Here is a 24,759-nt window from a genome sequence, read left to right as displayed (position 1 = left end):
CTCTTTCTCTCTTTCTCTCTTTCTCTCTTTCTCTCTTTCTCTCTTTCTCTCTTTTTCTCTTTCTCTCTTTCTCTCTTTCTCTCTTTCTCTCTTTCTCTTTCTCTCTCTTTCTCTCTCTCTTTCTCTCTTTCTCTCTCTTTCTCTCTCTCTCTCTTTCTCTCTCTCTTGTCTCTCTCTCTTGTCTCTTTTTCTTTCTCTCTTTCTCTCTTCCTTCTTCCTCTCTTCCTCTCTTCCTCTCTTCCTCTCTTCCTCTCTTCCTCTCTTCCTCTCTTCCTCTCTTCCTCTCTTCCTCTCTTCCTCTCTTCCTCTCTTCCTCTCTTCCTCTCTTCCTCTCTTCCTCTTCCTCTTCCTCTCTTTCTTTCTTTCTTGCCTGCCTTCCTGCCTTCTATTTCTCTCTATCTCTCTCTCCCCCTTTCTCTTTCTCTCTCTCTTTCTGTCTTTTATATATCTACTGCATTTGCAGTTGAAAATAGAAAAGGCATTAAGAAAAGGGGAGGGAAGATCTTCTCTACACACTTTTGGGAGGACTAACCAAGATGCCAGTATTAATGCTAGCTATTAAAGAGCACAGTCTAGCTTAATTCTGTATGCACATTTGCTAGTGTCATTGTCATAAGTGCTAGTATCATTAGTTCTGTAGGAGAATTAGTATGAGAGAGAGACCATGCATACAAAAGGTGATAGAACTGTATGGCAAAGGAGCAGATCTTACTTCACAAACAAAAACTCCTATTTTTCCAAAAATATCACAAGAAAGCATTGTGAAAATAGCCTAATGGAATGAAAGGGAACACAATTTTTGAGTGCAGATGTTCTTAAAGGATGAATCAGATCTACTAGGCTTCAAATGATGACTCCTGTCTGAACCATCTCTATTCATAAGTGTGCAAACTACTGAAAGACATCTAATGGGAATGCCCATCAATATCTGTTCCAACAGAAGCCAGCTAAGAAATGCTGCTGAGTTTCTTCTCCCTTCCTCCCTGCTGGCTGGCATGCTTCCAGCAGGTCTCTTGCATACACAATCTGCTGTCATGTGGAGGTGATGGAAAGCAGATCTGGTTAGTTATTTTCATTCCCTGTGCAATATTTCAGAACTTACTCCCAATACTTCATATTTCATGTGTCAGGAGGGGAGACCACTACTTTACTAACAGTGAACTGCTGAATTCAGTAGCAGAAGCTTAACAGAACAAAGATGAGCAGTTAGTTAATCTGTGTTTGTGAAAGCATGATCACTGGACTCCATCTCCTTAATAGCCTGAAATGGTTCCAAGTCAGATTGTTCTATGATAATAAAATATCAAATTTTTTAGAAAATTTCCTAACACAATTTGTAAGTCCTGGTCATTTGCATTATAGAGGGCTGCATATTGAAGTGTAAATTTAAGACTATAATCCCCAAATGGTTTGCTATGATTTCTAAATCTGTCGAGCAACTTGGGTTGGTTTTTCATTTCCAAATGAAAGGGACAATGCTTTCCTGTTGTTTTGGCTAAGACCAGAGGATTTTTTTATATTCTAGCTGAACTTCACCCCATTACATTTTTAAAATTAATTTGAATATAGCATCAGAAAAACTTTTAATTAGGGCATCGAATACAGAAATAAGAACTTTAAAAACACCACCACTGTATGAAAAGCAGAGGCTGAAATTCAGATTGCATCCAAATAGTAAACTCAGGAGGATTCTCATCTCTGGATGAGATCACATCTCTTTAAGGATGAAATCTCTCATCCTGACCCCTTGGGGTGCACCAGTCTTGCCTGCACCTCGGCTTCTGTGCCCAGTGAGTGTGAGCTCACAGACATGAATGGAACCACCAAGCCCTTCTGGATATTCTTGTGTATGTTTCTCTACTTGAAGAATAATTTGAACCTATAAATTCCAGATTAAAACAAAACTAAAAAAAAACAACACCAGCCAACCCAAAACTTTTTCATTAAGAACGTTGCTGCAGTTAAGCTTGCGAACTAGATAGCAAATAAGCAGGAAACCTTTAAAGGAAAAAAAAAAAAAAAAAGTAAGCAAGGAGAAGAAATTGGAATAGATTGTTGCTGATAGATAGCCTGGACATGCTGCTTCCACCCTGTTGAAATATGTTCGGTTTCTGTATAACAAATAGATAGGAATTATGTCATGGCATGACAGCCTGACTTTCAATCAACTTACATAATTACCTGTATGGTATTAATATTGGATTAAAACTAAATTATGGTGAGCATTTGGCTTAATTTATTTCTGTGCTGGCCCTTCTGCAGAAAGACAGATTGCTTGTTTTCAGTATAATAGAGGTTTTGTTTCCTGCATTAACAGACATACTTTATACTTACCCAAATGGACGTTATGCTTCTCCTTTGTTTACACACCAAGCTGTGGTTCCTTCTCTATGAACTGTTACTGCTGCGTTGAAATCAGGGTTGACTTGTATCAGCTGTGCATTTATCTATGTACATTTTAGTCCTAATTTCTAAAATTCTTCTTCTAGCTCTGGTGATCTCCTTTTCTTAACCTTGTAATCTGGAAATAGTAACTCTATTACCCTCATTTAATTTAGATTGCACTTTTAGGATAATTAAAATTTATAAATTGGGTTTTGTTTGGCAAAAAAACAGTGTAGCGATAGGAAATAATTAAAAACACTTAAAATTCAAGGAAATAGTACATGACTGAAGAACACAAAGATGTATTTTAGGGACCATATCAAGTATACATGTCATTCTCCATGGAGGATTATGGAATTATTTTAGTGTACAGCATAATCGTGTGATTTATACTTATTCACATTGCTGCAAATGAGTAAGTGAGAGATTCCTGGAATCAGAGCTTAGAAAACTGTAAAAATAGCATGAAGAGAAGAAACAAATTTGTGCAATTACAGGTTGTATCAGCAATTTAAATTTATTAGCAACATTTTTACCTGCAAACCATTCCGAGTTTGAATTTTAAAAAAAAGTGCTTCCTAGAGGACTGCTCTGAAAATACAATTTCATAATGTTAATCATGTGGTAGTAGGTCTGGAAGCTTAAAATATATTACAGATATTTCAAAAAGCTTCATTAAAACATGTATTTAGTTAAGGAGACTTGACACATCCTTAGAATTCCTTTATTACTTAGCTAAAGAATTTCTAAAAATGACTGTGTTTTTCATTTAGTAAATTACTCATTAATATGAGATTACTTCAATATTTATTGCCTTAATCAGGAAAGCATATGAGCAGAAGCTTTCTTGGGGACTGCTGAGAACCTCTGAAATATTGCAAAGAATACATAAAGCTAAATATAGAGCTTTTTCTTTTCTCTCTCTCACACTTGTATGTCTGTCCTCATTTCCTTTCCCCATGCTCTCTTTTATAATTATGGTGATCTAACCAGTAGTCAATATTCACCACACAAGCTAGATGAATTCTCAGGAAGGCAGATAAGCCTTTTTTTGATAGGAGGGTAAGCAATGCAGCCTACTTGTACTGCTCTGAGTGGGGGATGGGAGTAGTGGTGTTTTTGGAGGATCTCTCTTCTCACTCAGTTTGGATTGTTTTGTTGGTTTTTTTTAATACAATCCACTACAAGATGTATTTGGAGAGGAAAGCAACCCACAGTGATGTTCTGTTGAAACAAATAATGCTTGCCTTGCTGAAAACCAGAAAGAAAATAATGACATAAAAATTGTCCTTGTTCAGGAGCAGTAGGCAAAGATCCTATATAATTGGACAACTATGAATCAATGAAACCATACATTTTATCACGCATCTTAGCAAAAAGCCAAGCTTCCTATGTATAACAAATTAGGATCAGAACACTTCTAGAACAAAATAATTAATTTCTTTAACTTAGTGTATTCTGGGATAGAACAAGATAACTTTGATCTTTCCATTTGAAACGTACTCTGTTTCAGTCCTGAAGATTTCTTAAATATGATGGGAAAAGCTTCACTTTCCTTTTCAAGGAAATTTGGCATAGACAAAATTTAAACAAGAAAAAATTCAAGCATATATTTCATAAGTATATTTTAAAAATTCATTATTGTGTATTACCAGATTTTCCTATCATGAATTCTGCAGACTCTTGGTCCATCGATAGAATTACAATCTCGTAAATCAACTGTTCCCAGCTTTTATTTTATATCACATTGTATAACAAATTTCTGTCTCTGGATCCTCTGCTTCTTGCCGTTCTTTAGTTGTCTTCTGAACGTCCCTTCGATACCCATTCAGTATATCCTGAATCTTGTGGTGGCATCCTTAGTTTTTTCACATTCCTTTAGTGATATTCATTCTTTAATTTGATGACTATGACATTGCAGCTCTGAATTTGATTAGATAATAATGAGGTTTATTTTTAGATAACTGTAGTAATTTTTTTTCATCACTATTCCTATATTATTTAGATGCTTTCTATTTTCTAAATCTATTACCCTCCTGGGTAATCTGAAATAAAACCGTAAACCAAGATTAATTCTTTCTTAATCTTTTTTTTTTTCAAAAAGTACAGAAGAGAAGCAGGAAGGTAATGAAAAAGGTGTCAGAAAAGACTAACATTCTTGAGAAGTATATTTTGGGATATGTTTTTTGAAAGGAAATGCAGCTAACAGCAGTGGAGGAGTGAGCTGCAACAGGTTTATTTTTGTGTTGTGGGGATTCAGTTACAGTACAGATCAAAGGAAGCTGTTTCTTTGAAGAACAGTGGATGAGAAACAACTGACAAGAGAGTGTGCTGCTGAAAATAAATTCAATAGTCATGATGATTTCTAATTAATTTCAGAAATGAGGGGCAAATCTTGAGATACTTTACTTGCTAGCAAAGTCTTCTTGTAAGCAGCAGGAACTTGCTCTGGAAATATTCCCTTATTCTTCACATCAGTTTCACTTACTAGAGAGAGAAAGAAGAAATTATGAACATTTGGAGACTTCTCAAGGGCGTAACTGATGGAGATGTAACTTTAGGAAGGGGCAGGGAATTTCCGCTCCTTCTTATCCTCAGTAACAATAGCTCATAAATCCCTCCTGTGCTGACACTACATTTTTCTCCCTCAGCTATTGCAAGCAAAGGTTACATAAGTTTTAATATGAAATCTCAAATTCTTCCCGTCATGTTTTAAATCACTTTTGAAAGTTTCATGCAGGGCTGCATGTATGTTCAATAGGACACCACAGTATTGAACTAACTGAACTTCTCAGTGGTAAAGCTACAGAGAAAAAAACATCTAGGGAACTATGTTGAGAGTACTGGTCAATAAAATATTCTAATTCAGTAGAGAATTAAAAAAAATTGAAACTGGAATTTTTTTTAAATGGCAAGATTGGTGGCTAAATCCCACGAGAATGGACTGATTAGTGAATACCACCAAGCGCACTCTAAGTCCAAGAGTATGACAATGTTTGAATCTCATGAGTTACAGGTCATGACAGAGAATCTGGTCCATATTTAGGAAATAAGGTGTAATCATGATATGTTAGTACACATACATATGCACAGACGTGTATGTCTGAAAAAATTCATATATCACAGAATATTCTTCTAAAACCATAACTGGATTATGCAAATTCCTTTCTTTTCTACTCACCAGAAACCTTTGTGCTTGATGCATTTTTTTCTTTCTTGAATTCGTTTGGAGTTGTTTAGTTTTGTGATCAAAAAGAGAAATTTAAGGTAAAGTGATATTTGCTTTCCTATTCATTTGTTTACTATTGGCCTAAATAAGTTTGGTGGTTCTCATTTTTATTTTCAATGAAATGCTTCACACAAACAAGTAGACCTATCATCACTGGTAGCATCACATATTGGGCAAAAGAGAGTGCTGATGAAAAGTTTACTCCTACTTATTTACACCAGCTCTGGACAGCAGGAGGCCTAAAGGAGAATATTTTAATTTCTGAAGTTTAACTATTATCAGCATGAATGATTGCATGCAGGAATCCTATTCACAGAAATATAAAAGTGAAAGGGACTGCAGAGCATCATCCCAGTTCCCAAAAGGTGATCAATTATATTTGAGTATTCTAGAAACAGTTGTGTCTATGCTGTTCTGAAATAATTCTAAAAGTGGAGACTCCACCATCTTCTAAGTAATCTTTTATACCAATTGCCTATCGCTTGCTGTTGAGAAAGTTTTCATAATATCTACCCTGATTCTTAATTGCTGCAATTTGGCACATTTCTCTTTCTCCTATCCATCATTGTTACTGAGAACAGGTTATTTCCTTATTCTTTTGAAACAGCCTTTCATGTATTTGAAGGCTATTATCATGTTCCATTTCAGTTGTCTCCTCTCTATGCTAATTCTTTCAAGCTTTACCACAGCGCATGTTCTCTAGACTCTGGTCGTGTTGCTCTCCTCACATTTCTCTCAGTTGGGTCCTGGAGTGCATTTTTGTACCTGGTATTCCTGCTGAGGTTTTATTAATACTGAGCTGAAGGGAAGAATTACTTCACAGTTTTGCAAGCTATCTTTGGTACATTCCAATATACTGTGAGCAGATGCCGGCTCATGGTGTCACCCTGAACCATGTTCAGGAGTGAAGGCTCACACTAAAATTAGGCAACTAAGGAGAAAAAAAATGCAGATTAATTTTCCCTCCCACTGAGCTATTAGATAATATGATCAAGGCTTATTGAAGACTGAACAACTGAAAAGATAAGGAAAAAAAATCCTCATCTTGAAGAAAAATACATTTGCCGTTGGCCACAACAAGGTATCAGTGATCAACATTTAGTAATTTCACAGTGCTTGACTCATCTGATTCACCAGCTACTGGAAATTTGGTACATTTTCTAATCAGGAGAGAAAGCATGAATTGCAGATTAATGGCCAGGTTTGTGTTAGTGGTCGGGGTCTTCTCAGTCCCTGTGGTTATAGTCACCTAGATCAGAAAATTTCCTAAGGCCATCTATACATCTATGAATAAACTTTTATGAAGTATCTGCTCATCTCATCACTGTGACCAGAACCTTCAGTGATACAGCAGTTTTTCCCTTTCTTGTGAGGAAATTAAATTTGAAGTTCTAAGAAAATTAACAAAATCTTAACTGTTTACCACCTGGGTCTGTGATGCAGGAATTCCCTGCTGCTAGTCATATTTACAACCAACACTTCTTGAACTGTATCAGTACTGGAAAGAAAGAAGTAAACTTCTTCAAATGCATAATTAGAATTTTCATTCTGGAAAATTACCATTGTGAATCTGCTTATTTCTGAGCTTCTTTAGTGGAAGAAAGCCTTTACTGTATTGCTCACACATTATAAAAATCCTTTGATAAAAAAAAAAAATGAAAGAAGTACAAACTAACAATGATATATTTTATAAACCAAAAAAAAAATTTCATATATTGAGTCATGTAATTGAAACACATTTTGACTAGAGAAGTAACTTTAAAAGCTTTTAAGGTTGGAAGTTATTTCCTCCTGTGCAATTCAATAGAATCATAGAATGGTTTGAGTTGGAAGGGACCTTAAATATCATCTAGTTCCAACCCTTCTGCATGGGCAGGGACATCTCCCTCTAGACCAGGTTGCTCAAAGTCCAGTCTCTCCTAGCACACTCCCAGGGATGGGGCATCCACAATCTTCCAGTGTCTGACCACCCTCATGCTAAAGAATTTCTTCCTAATGTCTACACTTAAATCTACCCTCTTCCATTTAAAAACATTAGCCCTTGCCCTATCAAAACATTTCCTTATAAAATGTTCCTCTCCAGCTTTCTTGTTGGTCAGGTACTGAAAGGCTGATAGAAGGTCTCCCCAGAGCCTCCTCCTGTCCAGAATGAACAACTCCAACTCTCTCATCCTGTCCTTGTAAGAGAGGTGCTCCACCTCTCTGATCATCTTTGTGGCCCTCCTCCAGACTCACTCCAAGCACCATGGGGCTCCAAAACTGGACACAGTACTCCACCAGGGGGCTCACAAGAGCAGAGGGAGAGAATCACCTCCCTTGTCCCGCTAGCCATGCTTCTTCTGATGCAGCCCAGGATGTGGTTGGCTTTCTGGGCTGCAAGCACACATTACTGGATCATGTTGAGCTTCTCATCAATGAAAGCCCCCCAAGTCTTTCTTCATATGGTTTCCAATTAGTTCTCCAGGCAACTTGTAATTGTGTTTGGGATTGCCCCAACCTAGGTACAGGACTTTGCATTTGGGCTTACTGAACTTCGTGAGGTTGATGTGGCCCACCTCTCAAGCCTGTCAAGGTCCCTCTGGTTGGCATCTCCTCCCTCTAGTGTGTCAACTGCATTAAACAGCTTGGCGTAATCAGCTGACATGTTGCTGTCAAGGTGTTAAACAAGCACCTGTTCCAGTACTGACCCTTGAAGACCTCTACTTTTCACTGGTCTCCATTTGTACATCAAGCCATTGATCACAACTCTTTGACTACTACCATCCAGCCAATTTCCAAACCAAGTGGTTCATCCACTGAATCCATGTCTTTCCAGTTTATAGACCAAGAAGTCATGTCAAATGCTCTGCACAAATCCACAAATCCAGCTGCTGTTCCCTTGTCCACTTGTTCACCTCCAACAGTTCACTGCTCATCAGCAGTTAAATATACTTAAATTATACTCTATATCAATCCAGTATTCTGGAGGATTTCTACAAGAAGCAAATGCACTTGTGGGGTATAATGTATATTTAATGGATATTTACTATAATAGCATAAATATTGGTCTAAATCTCTTTTTGCATTAATGATAGATCTATCATCCGTGTGTAGTAGGTGAGGATTTAAAATGGCTTCTAGTCATTTGTAGATCATATTGATATCACTGGAATATTTTAATTATGGAGAGTGTGCAGGTATTTGGCTTGTGGAAATTCCATTCTGGTTAATGGGGTGTTGGCCAAAACTACCCAATAACCTCTCTTTCCACTCTTGCTATGTGGCTTTCAACCACAGCATGCACATTAGTGCTTAAAAGTATCTGGAAACATGAGCTTTACTCTTGCATATGCTGGAACTCATAAACCTTTTGCACAATGATAATTCTAGTGTAGAAGTTCATTCCTAGCCAAATGAGGGTTGCTCCGTGTCTCATACAACACAAGCGCAAATTTTGCTTTCTGCTACAATGGGGAGATAAGAAACAGGGATCCTGATCCCAGGCTTTGTGTTACGCGTTGTGATTGGAGGCAGGCACACTGCACTTTTATGCAAGAAAATGTAGAGCACATGCTCTGTCATGTACCTAGTACAGGGGCTGTATCCCTGTTAGGTGCCTGACAGAGGGTGTATGCTCTTCAACTTGGCCTGATGCAGGTGGTGTGCCCACATCTCACACTGAATTTATCACTAATGTTGTCAGTTTAAATATGGCAACTTTGATTAGTATTTAGAGTAAAGTAAAATGGAAACAGGTTCTTAGTACCAAGCACTGTAATTTTATATCGTAACATTTAATCTTCTATTGGTATTTTTGTATTCCTCAATTATGAATTGATTGAAAACAGGGTAAAGCCTTTCAGGGCATTACTTAGAAGAGGATCTTTACTAAGTAAAGTCCTGGGTTGAGCTCTAGGAATTAACTAAAATTAGGAGAAGTTCTGGAAAAAAAAAGTATGTGAGAGAAAATATTTATTCAGTTCTGACTGAAAAATAGTGATGAAGTAAAGGCATTTTGTTTTTTTTAAACCAAGACATAAAACAATTCTGAAACAGAACATCATTTTTTAAATTAAATCAATTTTTTTAAACGTCATGCTTTAGCTTTCATAATGTGTCTCCCTTATTTTTCATTAAAAAATAATTTGAGACCTTTTCATGTTACCAAAGTTTCACTGTAAGTTTTTTTTCAGCTCCACTGCTTTCACTGCTTTATAAAGCACATTGACATATCTGGATGGGAAGGACTACATTAGTACTAAGCTTTTTTAAAACAAAACAGTCACAAATCAGTAGCATATACAGTACCAACTCTGCTAACAAAACAACAGTTCTGCAAGAGGCAGGGATATGGAAAACCTGTGATCATTCATATTATATGATTGTCTTCCTCCAGTGTGGCATAATTCTGATTAAAATTACTGGCAGTACACTGAGTCCATCAAAAGAAAAACAGCTCCAGAAACTGACATCCTGTTAAATGTGGAAGAACTATTATAGGCTAGTTGTTCAATATGGTGGTTTTTGAAAACTTCCTAACAAAACCCCAGTATGTGTTATGCCCCTGAGCTTTTCTGGGTGGTAATGTTGAACTGTGTAACCAAAAATGACCAGCAGTGCATCCATATTTCCTGTTAAAAATTATGATAGTTATAGCTTATGCAAAGATTCAAAGAGCAGATTTCAGGCATTATCTATTTTAGGGGCCCATTCTTCTCATTTTACTTGTTAGAAACAAAATTAGATCCAAAGGTGTTAAATAAGACTGCCAGCTTTCTAAGCCTTTAAAAATACGTATGCATCATATATTTTTCTCTGAGTACTTTTTTATTGCGTACTGAAATAAATAGATAAAATTACACAAGTTTTGATAGAGCCATAAAGTTGCAGCTGAGAAGTTTTGCATTTTCTTTCCTGCTACAACCTGGTTTTAAAAGATAAGTTGGTTGTGACTCTTCATTTTAATTATAGAACAGGTGCCTTGTCTTAGCTGGGAAATTTTTTAATGTAATTCATTAAAAGCCAAAACATAGGTATGAATTAAATTATTTTCCTCTTCCAATCTCTTGGTAGTTGCAGCTATTATTTTCATATATGCTAAGAAGAATGAGCTTGGTCCAGCAAAGTCTTTTTACAGTGATAATGCTTCCCCATACAAGTTGCCCCATTAAGCAAAGCTGGTCAGATAATAACAAAATTCCCATTTATCTGAGGAAGACCCACGCATCCATAATTATTATAAACATTAGCATTTATCATGAAGCAAACTTGAAGTGCTTTAAACACAGTATTGGCTTTAATGCCCCTCTGAATGTTCTTGTTGGAGCTTTATAGAGTCAAACTTGCAGGTGTAGAAGTCTTGATTTTGCAATGCACTGTTCTATAGTGCTTGAAAATGAAAACCTTTGAAACCTCTCAGTATTGGTGTGAAGGATGTAATTATGCCAAGCCTTACTTGTACAAATAATCTTTATCCTTGTGACTGATAATATTGACCTAGCTTCTCAATTAGCTATTAAGTGACTAATGGTTTGTAGCAATTTGCCCAAGGTTGCACTTGAAGAGATGCAGCAAAGGGAGATGTAGAACTTCCATTTTTTCCATACTGCCAAAGGGAAATGTAGGGTAATGTTTTAGGTGAGGGAATGGCACATCACCTCATAGCCTACCCATGTATCATTACAGAAGTAGTTGATTTTACAATGCTATTGGATGAGAGATTTGCACTGTGACAGCAATATGTACGTATGTAGCTTTATTTGAATGCTTCAACAAAAGTCTGTATATTTTCTGTATTAGGATCCCCTATACTTGTCCTTAGGAGAAGAATACGTGTATCATCAGATATTATCCTTTGTTAAGTTCATTATCTTTGGCTTATCTAGTAGCCTAATTTTTCTTCCCCTATCAGTAGGCATGCTCAAAGAAGCACAACATAAAGGGTTTTATCAGTGTTATTGATTGGCTAGAAAGTGATGTGTTTGGGACTCTGTTGGAGCTTCTCTAGTGACTACTTATTTAAAATTGAGAAAAAAATTGGTCTTACTTGAAAAAAATAACTAGAACTTTCATTTAACATTACAAAGGAGGGCATTGCTTAATCCCTGAAGTAGGAAATTGCTTTTCTTCATGATCCATTGCTTTCATACTGTTTCTGGCTGCTGGTGCTGAAGGAAAGAAAAACTATGTTCTCACTCTGTTTTCACTGTATCTATTTTCTTATCCTCTACAAAAACTTGGCTCATTTATTGTTGAAGCAAATAAAGGAAGGGGAGAGCTTGGCTATGATAAGATCTTGTTGTCTCAAATTTGCAAATATGGAAGCAAAACAAAACTTTTTGTGGGAAACTGAAGAAAAGGGAAATTAAGGATTTGAAACAGTACATCAAATCTGAAATGTAAGAGGAATTGCTATTCTTTGCGATGTTGTTATGGTTTTATACCTAAATTCAACAGTGTGTTCCCATATGAATGTTACTAAGGAGTGTGTATTTTTCCTGTGTTCTGACCTTGTACATGTACAGAGAGAAAGAACATGACAATTAAAAGCAAAAGGCATTGATGGCTGGAAATTATGGTATCTTGTTTCCCCTTACTTAAAACTCATTCTTTTTACTTAAAAGCACCTATTTTTTAATTGTTTCTATTGAGCATTAAAAAAATACAGTGTCTTACAGATCAGGGCTGGAAAACACTAATGGACTGTAACTAAGGAATCAATATTGAACTTCAGAAGTTACAATATTTACCTAATTCAGAAAAAGTCACAGAATGCCTTTTATAATAATTATAAGTTAGCAGCAGTGGTTTATGGTTTTCCCCTAGCAAAAGCATTTTGCTCTTCTATCAGTGGTGACTTGTGTTTCTCTTTTTAATCTTATTGCTTGCTTTTTTAAAATTCATTCAGTTGTGCAGATGGTAATCAAGGATTATGCTAGCAAAATAGCAATCTGCAAATAATTGTGATAGAGAATTCTGAACACTTGTATATAACAGAAGATACCTGTAGGTTTTGAGTTTTTGCTTGTGCTGGCTACATGAGGAAAATAGCAAGACCACACCATATGCCAAATAAAAGCTTCATTAGAAAAGCATTAGTAGATTAATCCAACTTACTATGTGGTTTATTTTAGTTATAATGTAATAAGCTAAGTTCATTAGTTTGCAGACTTAATGTTTTCTACTGTACCTCAAAGCAACAAGTAACAATTCCACTGAGACTCCACAGATCTCAGTAACACCTGTCAACATAAACACATGGCTCCCTAGGGGAATCATCTTGGCAACATAACTAAGGAAATCTGGAAAAAAGTAAGTCTTTCACACACATGGGTGTTACACAGTATAAACTTGATTAATGATTTTTCACATGCCTCTGAGGTCATGTATCTCTGTAAAATGGAAAAAAAAAAAAAAAAAAAGTCAAATCAATCTCTGAAGAACAAATGTTTTGGAATGTACAATACTGTATTTGAAATGTATTTTAAAGAACTTGAAGGATGTAAAATAATTATGTAATTTGCATTGAGCCTCAGAAAGGCTGTCTGAGACCAGCAATTGAGTTTCCATTCCCCTAGGGCTAATATATTAGATTACAAGGATTATTGTAGTGGCAGTGTTTGTGCCACTACATTTAAGATTATGTCAGCGTTTCCATTTTAAACCTGTACGTTCAGAGGTTCATAACTCAGCTATAAGAAGTTTGCTTGGCTAAACAGCTATGGTTTCTGCACAGTGGTGACACTTTTTCTAGGAGCAACAACAACAAAAAATATCATTTGGACTTTTTAAAGTTATGAATGCTGTAATTTAGTGACATCTTACAACTTTGCTTTTTAAATTCAGGTATTTTCACAGGTGGCTTGTAACACTATTGCTGTTTGGAGCCTAAAGGAATATATCAAACTAAGAGAGTGGACAGAATAGTAGCACGCTGTACCTTACCCTTTTTTTGCCATCATTGGTACAGGACTAATACATTCAGGGGAGGCTAGAGGTGGAACTCCACTATACATCATCTTCTCCACCAAGGCCAGGAACAGGCTAGGTGTGGGGTGATAAGCAGGAATCATGATGGGGTTATCTTAGAAATCCTGTCAGAAACTTCTGTACTTCTGGGCGTTCTGAACTTCAGACACTCCACATACACCACTTAGGGCTCTCCTGGCTACCGGTGGACTTCCCATCAAAAAGAAAGATGATCAACTTTGCCTTATAAGGTCTTTGAACTCAATTTCCCCATTTTAGGGCCACGGCACTTAGAGTCTAGTATGAACTTAGACCAGATATAGCATTTAACATCTATGGGAAACAATAACAAGAGTTTTAAACAACCCGATATACACACTTTTCCTAATTCTGGAGGCCTTTAGAAAAGAAATAGGCTTTGTATATACTTCACTGGAGATGTGTGCACTGGATACAAAAGAGCACAATGCTTGGCTCTGTTATTGGCATCTGTCACTGATCTCACCAGACTTCTTGATGACTAATTTGCAACATATTTTTGTTATGGTTCTTTTTTTTTTTTTTTCCCCTGGTGTACTTGATGAGGATTTCAAAGTAGTGTAATTTAAGCTATATGCAGGGATCTCTCTTTTCTGTGGCAATGCAGTGCAGTGGTAGAAATTGGAGAGATTTTTGCAGGTTCTGCATCAGTCTAATTGCCCATAGAAATAAGTGCTCATGCAGTAATCTGGAGAGAATGCAAGTACAGCCTGCCCTGCTTGATACAGGACTACAAATCTCTTAAATACCTACATGTATATATATGTGGATTTGGCCTTAATTCCTGTGGCTTTTTAGTGGAATGAAAGAGGGAACCTAGCCAAAGTGTTAGCACCTTTTGTGCAATGGTAGACAAAAAAAAAAAAAAAAAAAAAAAAAAAAGCATTGGCAGACAGCAAAAGATAATCCTCAAAGGGGACTGTGAGCCATCCTCCTCAAGGCAGGTCAAACCAAGGCTAACTCAAGCAGTGGCAGATGGACTTGGCAAAGTGCACTGAAGACCAGTGAACTAACCAGGGCAATTTCAGACCTTCATTTCAGAGTCAAAAATCCCCGTTATAAAATGTTCTCCTACAAGCCCCTTCTATTCTAAATTGAAGGGATCTGGATTATGTGTGTGGTTTCAATAAAATGAAACAAAATAAAAGTCAGCTCGCTTTTCACAGCAAGGAATAGAGAGAAATAGATTGTTTCTGTATTTATACACAGAGAGTCAAGAAACATTTATTATGAAGATTTAAGATATATGGACAGAAAGACTTGGTAACTGAACCAGGATTATTTTGAACAATGCACACAGAGAGAATAGCTTCACTACAATGAAAGCATCCTAAATACTTCCATTATTATATCCCCCTTTTTTACATGAACCCTCAAAATTTGAATTTCTGTGTATTTTATGATAGAAAAAAATATTCCGTCCATCTCTCCTAGAACCATATTTTTTAGTTTCTGAGTCTCCATAGTTCACATGACAAAGTTTATTGGTTTTCTTTCTAAGTAAAAAGTTTCTGCACTAAGCCATGCAGGATTAGGGCACAAACTTGCCACAGTTATACATGGATGACAGCCCTTGTTTCAGTATCTTGCAGTTCATAGGCTTTTGAAAGAATTATTCTCTTCTGTTTAGAAGAGCAAAACTAACACATTGAATGTTATCAGACATTGAAATAAATGTCTGAAAATCAGATATTTTCAGTACTGGGAGATCCTATGTATAGGTTCTTGAATTCATCACAGTTTACAGTGGTAAGCTGAAAGATTAACTTGATGTTTCCTGCTCTACACTGCTGTCTGTTAATTGTACAAAAATCAATTCTGGACTGCTTAGTTGTAAACACAAAAGGTCCATGGGTTTTCCAATGAATTGAGATTCCATTCCCAGTGATGGCGAAAAGCTATAGGAGGAAAATGTAGGAAGTGTGTTAAAGTGTTCATTGAATAGTGTTCCCTGTAATACTGGTACGTAGTCGAGGAGTGTTTTTTGAGTTTGCTGAATAGAACTTGAACTTCAAGAGTTAAGAGTAGATGTTGGAAGACTAAGTGCAGGATTTCTTCTGTGGAGATCAGTGATGCTTGGAGATGTCTGATTGCATAAGGTGGCACTTAACCTAAGGGACCCCTGAATTTAACTGTCAGCTTCTGCTAGCTTATGGCATGGTCTGCACTTCCATTTTACCAGTGTCAACAAAGTTGTTCACCTTAACTGATAATAGCAGTATGCACAAGAATCAGAGTGTAGGGAGATATTGTTGTACCAGCAAGAAATACCTGATTTTATCTGAGGAAGTAATATAAGTTATACTCATGGAGGTAGTATTATTTTTTTAAAATAAATCTTCTGTAGGAACATTTGGTGTTCATAGGATAACGGCATTATAAGAAGACAGAAAAATATGTGGTTTTACAATTAAGGATCTTCTTGCTTTTAAACCAAGGTATCTGGTATTAACAGGGTGCACTTGGTGGAAATGGTTTCATTAAAACTTCTATTTCTTACCAATGTGACCTGTAGAGATTAAGTGTTAAATGGGGTTAACAAAATACAGGAAATTCGCTTCACCAAGCTAAGTTACTGAAATACTAAAAACTGCCTTGTGAACACTGTAGTTTATTGTCACATTTTATTGGCTATGTCTGCAATAGGGCACTCACAGGTTTACACACACTTGTTTCTTGCCTTCTTTTACACCACTTCTTTCTTCTTTTAGTAGCCCTTCACAGACTGATACCAAAATTTGATTGCGTTGGGTGTACATGATTCTGTGCTCTTGTGGATTGAAAACAGATTTATTCCTCAGATAACAAAATTTCCTACTTTTATGTCAGCAAGGAGTAAAAAAGAAATTATTTTAAATAAGAAATGCTGCTTACTATTGGTTTTCATAATGTTTACTTGCAGATGCTTTTAACTTTTACTCTTCATTAAAAAGCTTATCTCTGAGTGCTAAGACACCCAATTAAGCTCTTTAAATAAAACATGAAAAGACTAGAAGTATCTGACTACCAAAATTTGCTACAAAAATGTTTGCTGCCATGACAAAAAAATGAGCAAGAGATTAATTTCCTTCCTGGAATTTCCCTCTTTTGCCTTCCTGTCCTTGTCTGCCTTGCCTTTGCTTTCATACACACTTTCTTCTTCAGCTTCCCTTCCCCCTTCCTGTTATTCTTTCCATTTTCAATCTTTTTTATTATATTTTATGCAAATGAATCCTCCCCATTTCTTCCTGTGCCCTGCATTAGATCACCTTTGTTCTCCCTAAAGCTTGGGTAGACCCCATCTCATTTCTTTGTGGCTCAGAGTGCAGAGCCAGGAAAATGTCAAATGTTATTAAAATTAGACATAGTACATACCAGGGACTGAGCACATTGCCAGAATCAGAAAGGGATGCCTTCTTAGTCATCAGCCTCCCCATTCACATTTTAACTATTTATTTTAAATGGTAGTCAGATGCCAAAATAACTTTGTGGAGATTGCCCTTTGTGTCCTCAACTCTTGGTTTGGATAAGCAGCAGCAAAATAATGCATCATTTTAACACTCTCTAAAGTGTTTTTAACTAAACACTAAAGTAGTGTTTAACACCATAATGTAACACCTAAAAATGACCCATTATAATCTATCTGATCAAAAACTTCTCTTAAGTAGTGTCCAAATGCAGATTTAAACTGCAAAGTTTAGTGGCAGTTATGTGTGTGCACTGCATAAATAGTACACATTTAATAATGCTGAGCACTTAAAACACCCTTTTTATCTTCAGTAAAATACTAAATGAAGTACTTTTCAAGTACCTAAACATTTTATTCATTTGTCCTTGGCATTTAAGCACTTTAGGCCTCCCTGAAACAATAGATGGCAGCTGGAGTAATAATTAAGGTGCTCAAGCTAGAAACATAGCCTACAGCAAAAGAACAATTGCATCCAGTCCTACTGTATCCACACCAAAGTGTATCTTAGTTGTATAAACAGTGGTCAGGCTGGAAGGGATCTGCGGGAAGACTTTGTTGCAAAGTTACACCAAGTGGGAACCCTGCAACTGAGCCATCTATGCTTTCCTGGATTGCAACATGGAAACACCCAAGAGGTAGCAGAACACGGAGTCTTGATGGAGGCGAAAAACGGCAAGCACAAGTTAGTCTAGACGAGGCTTGCCAAAATTAAATTGTATCTGAACTGCTTCACCAACTGTATCGTTATGTGGCTGGCAATGTCGGCTTTCCTGTTTCAGAGAAGTTGTAACAATTTTAAGTTACTTGTCTGTAGGTTGTCTAGAGTCATTAAAAACAGTCAGCTAACTACTGCATGTTTCTTAAACGGCAGGAGCGTGTGAACAGTTTACTGAAAAACTGGTTCCAGAGACTATTTTGTTTCCTGAGTCAAACTGATAGAAAACCTAGTTGTATTTATGGATAAAATTTCTAACACATATTATTTGCATGAACAGGAAACATAAATCAGGGGTTTTAATTTTAGGACAGTTGTCAAATCAAGGTTTCTTTAAAATGTCTTTCATTTTTACTACTTTTCCTAGCTCTGAAACGTATAGAATTTATTGCATTTTATGTTTTAAGAAGAGAGAGTTGCAGTTGCAAGCTGATATTTTGGAAAATTGAGGGGTTTCACTTCTTTTACACTTCTTGAGACAGGTTGCAAAAATCACTGACTTCCTTATAAGCTGCCTTTTCCTACGGCAAGTCCGGAGGTGGTAGAGGACATCCCGTTCCCTGGGTGATGGCTCTCCAGGGGCCAGCTTGGTGGAGACCTTCCTGGGATCACAACCCCTTGCACCGCCTCTGTCGTTCTTGCCGCCTTTCTCCCGTGCTTATGAGCGCTTCCACGGAGGGTAGAAGGGGTTTGAGCGCTAAGCTGGTATTGTTTGTGGCTTATGAGGGGCTTTTTGTTAGTTTTGGTTTTTTGTTGTGTTTTTTTTCCCCGAGTACTTTCAATCACTGCATTAAGATCTTCTGTCAGTTTACCTCGGCACCTTTGCAAAACTTTGGGTACGCGGCGAGGCTGATTTTGGGGATGCTGCCAAGCGGGGCGGGGTGTAAACCGCCCCGCCCCCGGGCAGGGGCCGAGGCAGGGGCTGCCTCTATCTCGCCTCGTACTCTGGGGGTGTGGGGTACTTTTCGTCGCCGTGTACAGTTCCCGTCGCAGCCCCTCCAGCCAGGAAGGGCGTTTCTCCCCGTTGCCGGGAGAAGCGACCTACCCTGGGCTGAGCAAAGGCAGAGCGAAATGCCTCTTCTACCTCAGCCTACGCGGCTGAGTAAGGGGTTGAGACTTCCCTTCGGATCCGTGCGAATTAGGAAGTGTTCCAGCATATTGCAGCGGTTTTCGTTTAAGTTAACGCGAAATGTATAAAAAAGCATTCTCACACACTCCACTGCTCGCCGACTCTCTTTCACGCATCCGCACCCCGCACCCATGATCTCATGCTGCTGAAGCCATGGCACGGCACAAGATCTACGGAAGGCTGGAAACGGAGGGAGGGAGGCAGGAAGAGACGGAGGGAGAGAGAGCGAGGAGTGCCGGCAGCGTTGGGCTCACACCCTGCTGTGCCCAGGTGCGGTACTGCAGGGGCTGAGCCTCCCGCGGCCGGCTCCGGGGCGATGCGGGGCACTCCGAGAAGAGAAATGTTTTCTCTTTGAATGCACACCTTCTCTTTTAAATGTGACACCTAACACTCGCGGCTGCAGGAGGGGATGGGGGGTAGGTAGCCCTTCCCGCTGCTCTGAGGAAAAACGTCGAGCAAGCACCCGGGAGGTCATGCGGGTGCTGCCGGCGCCGCCCTGCAGCTGGGGAATGGGGATCAGCCCAGAAACGTGGTGGTGGTTTTTGGTTTGGGTTTTTTGTTTTGGTTTGGTTTTGTTCTTTGGGTTTGTTTTTTTTTTTCTCAGCCCTACGGTGGGCGAGGTAGTTGACTAGTGCTGGAAGAAAATAATAATAAAAAAGCCACCACAAACCCAACCGATAACTCTTTTGTTAGCTTCCGTGTTTGTAATGACAAAATAATCAAAGCCGATCCTCGAATAGGCAGAGGGGAAGCATCCAATGGGTGAAGTTCAGTCCAATTAAAAGACCCGAAGATGTCCTTTTTAAAATGAAAGTGGGTTTTCAAGACACTGACACATCTTAACTATCAGAGGGGGGAAATGCTCCCGCCGTGTTGCTGACTCCGCGACGCGGAAGGGTGGCAGGCGGGGAAGAGCGGCGTGTGCCTGTCCTCCGCACCGCCCGAGCCATGTTCTGGCAGTGCGCGGCTCCCGAAAGGCAGAGGAGAGGCAGCGCGACTGTGTGGGAGCTGAACTCAGCCTCCCTCTTTAACATAGGCTCGTCCTCTGCATTGCATGCAGGCTTCAGCGATTTGCTGTTTGGAGACTGCAGATTTGCATAGCCCTGTTCTTCGTAGGCATGGTTATTTTTATATCTATATATATGTGTATTTTTTTTTTTTACCCATCTTCTTTCATAAGGGTGCACTATTCTCCCTGAAAATATCCTCGGGTATTACTGCCAATAGTCAGACCATCGAGATTGCCGGAGCAGCCTGATTATTGTCTGGCAGCGTGTGCGAGAGTGTGTGTGTGCGAGTGAGTGTGCGTGTGCGCGCCGGGAGAGCTCGCTGGGTGAGGGCTCACCAGTTTGGAGATGAATTGAGGGAAGAACAGCAGTTTGATTTTTCTCTGCTTTCCCAACGCTGGCTGATGGAGTGGCATCCCCTTTTTTCTTTCTTAGCAGAAATGTGGCAATTTTTTGCTACACTGTGGATTACTGAGGATGGGGGAATGCTTGGCACTCTCGTAGCCCTTGCAACTGTGGAATATTGTTAATGAGCACCAGCCCCGGGAAAGCTGAAACTAGCGATTGTTTGAGCGCGGAGCTTTTCTCCTCTTCCACCTATTTTCGAAGGCTCTGAACTGCCTGGATTCTCCGCCTCTTGACTATGTCTCGGATTGTTTTGGGCAGACGAAGACCTGGAGAAAAGAATGCTCATGAGCTTTCCCAAAGGGAAGAGATGGCTCTCCTGGTGCGGTGAGCCGCAGCCAGCGCCGTGTCCGTGTGTGCGAGCTCGCCTCTGCCCAAAGTTTGCCTCTTTTGCCGTGGCCGCTGTTCCCCCCGAGAACGCCACGGGCCGGCTCGCCGTGCACCGGAGGATGGGGGGGCTCCTCAGGGGCAGGCCGGAGCCGGGACCCGCCAGCAGCGGCAGCAGCAGCAGCGCCGGGGGCAGCTTGGCCCTGCTCTGGATAGTCCCGCTCACTCTCAGCGGCCTCCTTGGGGTGGCGTGGGGCGCCTCCAGTTTGGGCGCTCACCACATTCACCATTTCCATGGCAGCAGCAAACATCATTCAGTGCCCATCGCTATCTACAGGTCACCGGCTTCCTTGCGAGGCGGACACGGTGGGTCTGGACGCTGCTCCGTTCCCTGATACGGCTGAGTCGGGTCTGCGCCGCGCCCTCCGCCCCGCAGAGATTGGGGAGAGAGGGTGGAGGGGCAAGGGGTGGGAGGGCGACCGGCACCTCGCGAGCGGGGGCTGCTACCGCCGGCGCCTGGAGGAAGAGGAGCGCGGAGTCGGGGCGGGAGACGGGCTGCGGAGCCGGTCCCGACGAGCGGGGTGCGGGGCCGTCCCACCGCTCCTGGCCCTGGGGCTAGGCTGACGTTGCGGGACGAGTGTCTCGGCTGACCACCAGCCAGGCGGGGGAGGAGGGCGGATGGTGCCCGGGTCAGCCCGGGGCCGGTGGGCATCCCCTTTGCTGCACGCCCCGGGGAGCCCTGGAGGGGTCGGTAGTAACTGGGCTGACAGCGGAGGCTGAGGGGGCTCTCCCACACCCCTCCGCCCCCCCCCGCCCTGCTGCAGACGGCTCCCAGGTGGGAGCGCCCAGGCAGCCCCAGCCCTTGACCGTCCCCTTTCATCCCCCCTCGCTTCGGCACCGTCCCTGCTCCAGTCCGGGGACACAGACAGCGGAGTAAACCGCCCCCGCGGCGGAGAGGCAGGGCAGGGCCCTAAGGGGACCCCGGCGCCGAGCGAGGGGCGGGGAGGGAGCCTGTGTCTTGCTGAGATTGCTGGTGATGATCATGCTCCTTTCAATTTATTACCTTGGTCGAAAGTCGATGGACTGAAGCAGAGGTCAGCTAATTGTACAGGAGATCGAGGGAGAAGTTAGCGTTTAGACACTGAGAAGGGGAAATAATACCCACCATAGCGGTCAGGAAAGGGACGGGAAAAGAATTCTTTTTTAGGTGCAAATGTATTTTGCTTAGGAATTACAGTGCTCCGGTACTTAGTTTTTGAAGTGACAGAAAACTGCTTCAGCGCCCTTTAAACATCCCTGTTACAGTTTTTCCCTTCTTTTTACATGCATGCTTATATGAACCTACTTATAGATACATACAAAATATATATGAATATGTTCATCATTATTAAAAGCTGTAAAAGAAAGCGAAACACCAGACTGTGTTTTAGGGATTTAAAACCAAATCCTCCCTTTGTCTCTGACGGTGGAAAAAAAAGATACAGAAAAACCCTTGTTGGCTTCTGATTAGGTTATACAGCTTCATTCTTCTTCATTTTGTCATCTTGCTTTGCTTCATTTGCACCATCATGTGATGTCATTTACAAGCTTTGCAAAGTAAAAAACAGATCTTGCACTTAACCTTTGCGTCTCTGTGCAAGATGACCCAGTTGCAGGCACGACTTAGTTAGGATTTATTGGATTCTTTTCCGTGATTAACAGCACCAGTGTTAGTGGTGTGATAGTACTGTCTATCTGAAAATTCCCACCGTGTGCTAGGTATTCTTTAGTATTCATCTGCTAGAAAAGCCAAAGTGCATAGAAATGTCTTTTCTTAAAAAAAATTGTTATATATATTTTTTTTAAAAGATACGTGGTCTAATTTAAAAAACAAACAAGCAAACAAACCACAAAAAACCAAAAAACAAAAACCCCCCAAAACCAAAACCAAACCAATCATAAACCCACCAAAAAGACCCCCAAAACAAAGCAAAAAACCCCCAAACCAACCAACCAACCAACCAAAAAAAAAAAAAAAAAAAAAAAAAAAAAGGTACACTGAGAAATTCAGGCCACCACTCTCCTCTATAGTTTGCTGAGGCAGTGAAAGATTTAGATTGCTGCATGTTCTGTTCCATAGGTGCTTAAAGGGGAAAATTAAAGATGTATGTTTGTGCACATATATGGGCATGCTTATGCTTTTTTTCAGCCCCTTCAATCTCTGCCCATATGGGAATATCTCTTAGGGGCTTGCTATTAATTTGAAGGAGGGCTGAAAGAATGAGAGAAAAAGATGGGTGATTGTAGAGTTATTTTAAAATCACATCTTTTGCAAATTAAAAACAATCCAACATTAACCTTGGACTCAATCAAAGGGTGATGGTGTGAAAAGGCAGATTTCTTGGGAGAAATGAGTCTTGTTAAAGGAAATGAAAGATGAAGTGGTGGAGCTGCCACTTAAGGGCTTCATAGGGAAGCCCAGGAGCCTCTCCAGAAGTTAAGTAGCTGATTTTACAAAATGAAGGATGTTACATGTCATAAGAAGACACTGCAGAGTGTTTACTTGGTAAGTCTAAACATCTTTGCTTTTCTGTATTTATCAGAAGTTCTGTTACCTGGCAGGGTTTAAAAATACCGAGTTCCTTTCATTATTAATTGTTTAGAGAGGTGTTCCCATTTGCTTCTATAAGCCTGACAGGAGCATTTTTCTTTATGTCTGAGCTGTGTTGGACACAGCTCCTGTCACTGCATGAGTCAAATGGTCTGGGGGTGCTTATCCCTTACCTCGGCATCTGAGTGCCCTTCTCCAGTGTCCCATCATCTGCTGACTTAGTCAGCTGAGAGTCAGAATTTGATTCTTAGGCTTGTATCCTTCAGCATTAGCTCTGTTAAATTTTGTAGTTATTCTGTTCCAGTCTAATATGATCGTACGTAAATGTTACAGCCTTTATGGTGACCTTTTATCTGTGTTTTTGTTACTTTTTCAGCTTTGTGTAGCATTGTACCTGATAAAAGTTGAAAAGAGCTTTTAATGTTGGTCACTTAGTTGATCTCTGATGAAAGCTTTACTCGCTAATATTATGAATCAGAAGTGTTGAAGGATAAATTATCACACTGCCTAAGCATTCAATAAATGTCACCACAGTCCTCAAACACCCACACCTTTGTCCTTAACCCCTGGCACTGGCTAGCCCTGCCACCTCCCCATCCTCTCTGCAAATGCTTTGATTTTTTGATTCTTTTAGTTTTCCTTGAGCCGACCCAATTCCAGCTAATAGTATAAGCAAAGCCAAAAGCCCAGCATGGTTGGATTTTTTCCACTTCTTTTGAAAAACCAAACCACAGTCTTGCTGCTAACACTCTTGTCAAGTAATTTTGCTGGGATTTTACTTAGTAGTATGACCTCAAGGGGTTTTAGTGAATAGTATTGCACGTTACAGAGGTGTAACAGAATTCTAGCCAAGCAATTAGCACACCCTATTAAACAAAAAGTAGTTCAACACATAGTTTTTTCATATACTAAGAGTAAAAATTAATTTTTTTTAACCCTGACACTTTCTGACTCTCTTTAAACTTGAGAAGGTGAAAGATGGTTCAAAGAAGCAAAAGTTTAACCAGAGGAAGGAATAAGAAAATGATTCTCTGGATCGTGACAGCATTTTAAAGAAGTGTAGAGAAATAAGACATAGAGTAATATTCACAAAGTTAAGTCCTAGGCTGTTTGGCACTTGCCAGTGGTCTCTGCAGCACATGGGGTATTTGGTGTTTTTTGGTCTTATCTCCTTGTTACATTTCAGACCACATCTGTTGCTTTTGTTATATCTGTATCTACCATGAGGTGTTTTTTTGGTTGTTTGGGTTGGTTTTTTTTTTTTCAGAATAGATAAAGTAGTTCATACTGCCATGCCTCTAGATTACAAAAATGTGGACATGTCGGTGGCAAAACCCACATAGAAGGAAAGCAATTGTAGCTTTCTCAGTAACTTTCACTGAAGGCAGTTTCTTGAAGAATCTAGGAACATAGTGGATCATGTGTGAAGTGGAAATTGCACACTGAATAAGAAAAAAGTTAATTGTGGGACTATGTCGGTGTCTGTCACCATCCTCTCATACCCCTTCTTTCCTGCAAACACCTCTTCAGTCTCTATT

The 24,759-nt window shown here is 39.7% G+C and overlaps 1 protein-coding gene across 2 annotated transcripts in view; it reads left to right on the top strand.

The window, feature by feature from the left end:
- NRXN1 (neurexin 1) overlaps positions 1 to 24,759 on the top strand; it is a 677,538-nt gene that overhangs the window by 382,778 nt on the left and 270,001 nt on the right. The gene's annotated exons all lie outside the window — the stretch shown is intronic.

Source organism: Calypte anna, chromosome 3 (genome assembly GCF_003957555.1).
Source record: "Calypte anna isolate BGI_N300 chromosome 3, bCalAnn1_v1.p, whole genome shotgun sequence".
NCBI lineage: Eukaryota > Metazoa > Chordata > Aves > Apodiformes > Trochilidae > Calypte > Calypte anna.
Note: the sequence above shows the minus strand (reverse complement) of the source record. Positions and strands in the feature narration are given on the sequence as shown.